Source organism: Conger conger, chromosome 1 (genome assembly GCF_963514075.1).
Source record: "Conger conger chromosome 1, fConCon1.1, whole genome shotgun sequence".
In the NCBI taxonomy this organism is placed as follows: domain Eukaryota; kingdom Metazoa; phylum Chordata; class Actinopteri; order Anguilliformes; family Congridae; genus Conger; species Conger conger.
Window position 1 is genome coordinate 69,829,295 of NC_083760.1, and position 4,337 is coordinate 69,833,631.

The window sequence follows — 4,337 nt, forward strand, 5'->3', positions numbered from 1 at the left end:
ATGCTGTTTCCCTATTTTGTGTTCTTTGAACAACATAGTGCTACTATATATGAAGTGGGACTGAGAGCTACTACAGAGATCTACTGTTGTCTTGAGTAAGAGTGGTGTCCTGTTTCAAGAAGAGCTCACATGGTCGCAGACCAGACAAATGCCTGTCATGCTTAACAAGGTGCTGGAAATGATAACGATAATGATAAGTAATAGCAAATCTTAATAAATCTTGATTTCCTCATAAGGACTCAAATTTATGTTACATACTTTTCAGCATGGTTTCCAGAATTAAAATCACAGGTTTTAGACGTCTGTCTACCCATGGTCAAGCAGATCTTATTACCAACAATAACCATACAGAATATTGATGCTTGGGCAGAAGCCATTGGTATCACTATACAACACAGAAGCAGTCATTTGGCTTCACTACTGGACACCCTAGGTATCCCACAGACTTCAAAAGAAACCCTGAGTGGCTTTATGTTGACCCCAAAGGGTAAACATGTTGTATCGACATCACGGGTACTACATTAATCAACTATAGTGATGGTGAAATGGAACGAGACGTTGTCATTCTCTTTGGGGAAATTAATACAGTGATGTGGGTGTTCCTGGGAACAGTGAATTTGCCAGATCTTAACATAACCAAAAACATTCGTAACATTCTATTGAAGCCTACGGGGTAATATATGTTGAGTTGGGAATGAGACAATATCACCATTCCAGACATTTGCAGTCTCAAAGATATCAACAAATAAAAAGCTAACACAAATGACAAATATTAAAAACAATATTAAGATTATTATGCTGGGCATGTGAATTAGTTTGCACACAGAAACCAGTTATAAAGATAAGTGAGGTAAAGTTGACACATGGTTAATTGTTAATAAGCCATGTTCTTCTCTACAATGGGGAAAAATATTGCATTTGTTGACAAACTAAAATAATTATATAGTATATAGCCTAGATTTGAAGATTAATCTGTTTAAACCACTGAAAATCACACCCTTTCCCCTGCCTAGTAAAACTGCTATTCTTGCATCTTTATCAAGTTTGGTGCGTTGGCTTGCTCCTCAAGACACCTTATTCCTGAGTCCCTGCAGACAAGTGTGGAGGTGCACTCTTGCTTAGGCCTTGCTACTATGGAACAGCCCGGGGCTTTCCTGAAAACACCCCCCCACACATCTCATCTACACGCCAGCAGTGTGGGCTGCACAAACCCTGGCGCATGAGTCTGGGCCCAGTATCATAGAACAGCATGGACCTTTCTTGAGAATTGCTCTCCCACATGAAACATTGTTGGTCCAAGAATTGACTGAAGGAACAATTTCCCAGGAACACCCACAGTACTGTATTCATTTCCCCAAAGGGAGCGACACCATCTCGTTCCAACGCACCATCACTACAATTGATGAATGCACTGATTTTTATTGCACTGTGTTGTCATCAATATGACACTCTTAAGAAAATAATTGCTATAGATTTCTTCATTACAGATAAGCAATGCGAACCACAACTGCACAGAAGAAAAGCAATGATGAAATGACAAATAATGCATAACTCGGAGTAACAGTAAAACATGAACTGAACAGGCACTGTGTTCATAGTGGCTGTGATATTAATATTAATATTGTTACTGTGCTGAGGGACACTATAACACCATGCATTTTAGGATATAGTCAGCTGGTTCAGCTACATTTCTCATCCAGTATGGGCTCAGTCCAAACTCCTCAAAAGCATGCCCTAGACAATAAGACAAAATGTAATGTTGTACAATCAAAGCACTGCCATCCAGAACTCCCTCATTAAGTTTTTATTTTTGGACTACACTGGCGAAAGTCAGTTTGTATTGGCTGATGGCTGACATGCAGGTGATTGCTTTGCAATTGAAAGTTTTGTTTGTTGTCACATCTGTCAATTTGAGGAAACATACAGTATACTGCTGTGAAAAAGTATTTGCCCCCGTCCTAATTTCCTGAATGTTGCTTTTTTTTCCACACTGAATGGTTTCAAATATTTAGATAAAATGTAATATTAGACAAAGAGATCCTGAATAAACACAAAATGACTATTTCATTTATTGAATGAAAAATGTTAGGTAATGTTTCTCATTAAATAAATGAAATGGTAATTTAAAAAATGTTTTTTCACCTTCAATTTCAATGAACTCTTCTACCTAATGACGGTAGGAATAGTTTTCAAACTCCTCCTTTCAGGACCTGCCACAACATCCCTATTAGATGCAAGTCAGGACTTTGACTAGACCACTCCAAAACTTTCATTTTTACACTTTTCAGTCAATCAGATGTGGAATTGATTTAGAGTTTTGGATTATTGTCTTGCTACATAACCCAATTACATGACCAGACATTCCCCTTAAGAAATTTCTGGGAGCGAGCATAATTCGTGACAAGTGGTCCCTAGACAGCAAATCATCCCTAGACCATCACATTGCCACCGCCATGTTTGACCTTTGGTATTATGTTCTTACTGGGAAATGCTGTATTTGCTTTACACCAGACATAATGGGACCCGCATCAATCAAAAAGTAAAATTTTGTCCTGTCCATAGAATACTAATCTACAGTAAAAGGCTTGGGGATCATCCAGGTACTTTTTTTTCATTTTTTATATTGGTGACACATGGTTTTCTCATGTGCTCAGTGGTGCTCAAATCAGGGAAAACAAAATGAAATCAAATAAAAACTCGGAAATCCGATTCAATTTGTTTAGATTTCTCAATTTAAGATCAAACTTCCCAACATTAAAATACACTAGCCCGTATCTGTAATAATAAAGATTTACATGTATTTTACTGGTTTTCTGTGTTTTCATATTGACTTTATTCTACCAGAAAATTTACAATAATCTACTGGCACCCCAGCTGCAATGCATTTTGCTGTTTTGTTTTTTCAACAGGATTTTATTTTACAGTGTAGCTAACTGGTTTGTTAGCTAGGCTACATTAATATTACTATTAATATGTTGTAAATTGCTAGCGAATTAGAACTATTGTTGGTGGCAACTTTAGCAGAAGTAGCATTGCTGTTGAAGAAGAGTGAGACCAGCATGAAATAAGCAGATACAGGAGCTGGAGAGAGAAAAGAGAGCATGAGATGTTTCGGGTGAGGCTGGGCCCTGGAAGCTTCCTGGGAAAAATAAAGAGAGTGTGTTTGGCAGCAGGTGCTGCAGTTTATCACAAAACCAGCGATGATTAGAAGTGACAACTAGCATCACCACAAATGATTAATTAGTCTTTTACTCGGCTCCTCAGCATCCTCAGGGCCACAATCAATTATTTACCAAAACTCTGTCTCTTGAAATCATTAATTCTTCTATGTGCAGCCAAACACCACTCCCCTCAATGGGGAAACTTGGTTGAATCCAGGACTGCACATGAAAAAAAAAAAGAATTCAGCTTAACTGAATTCAGTTTGTTTCCAAAACAGAATACATTTGAACATAAAGTAAGGAGGTGTTTTGACCAATCAGATGCTGCTGGGGGCAGAAAAGCAATTGTATACTAGAACTGATAGAGAAATGCAAGGGGGGAATTAGTCTCGAGATCATGAGGTCATAGTTGATAGTATAATGAAAAGCATTCCTTTGGCATTTATTTTACAGTATATGGATCTGCCTATCCCACTATAAACCCTTCAGCTCCCTCTATTGGCTATGCTCCTCTAGTCTACAGTCTTAGTTTCCTTTATGTACCAAGCCTACAGTGCCTTCAGAAAGTATTCATACCCCTGCACTTCTTGCACACTTTGGGTTGTAGATTTAATTTTAAATTGATAAAATTGCTATTTCTGATCATCAGTCTACACTCAATAACCCATAATGGCAAATTGAAAGCTTGTTTTTAGAAAATATTCAGACTCTTTGATGTGTCACTCTAATTTGTGGTCAGGTGCATCCTGTTTGCTATAATTATCCTTGACATGTGTCTAGACCCTGTTTGGAGTCCACCTGTGGCAAATTGATTGGACAATTGAGTTTAGAAAGGGACACACATGTGTATATATGCAGTAAAGTTCCCCAATTCACACTGCATGTCAGGACAAAAAACAAGCCCAAGGAACTATCTATAGACCTTTGCAATACAATTGCAAGGCATAGATCAGGCAAAGGGTATAAAACTATTTCTAAACCTTTGAGTGTTCCCAATAGCACAGTGGCCTCAGTAATTATGAAAAGGAAGACGTTTGGAACCACCAGGACTCTTCCTAGAGTTGGCTGTCCAGCCAAACTGAGTGACTGGGCAAGGGCCTTGGTCAGGAAGGGGACCAAGAACCCAATGGCCACTCTAACAGAGCTTTGGAAGTCCTCTGCAGAGATGGGAGAACC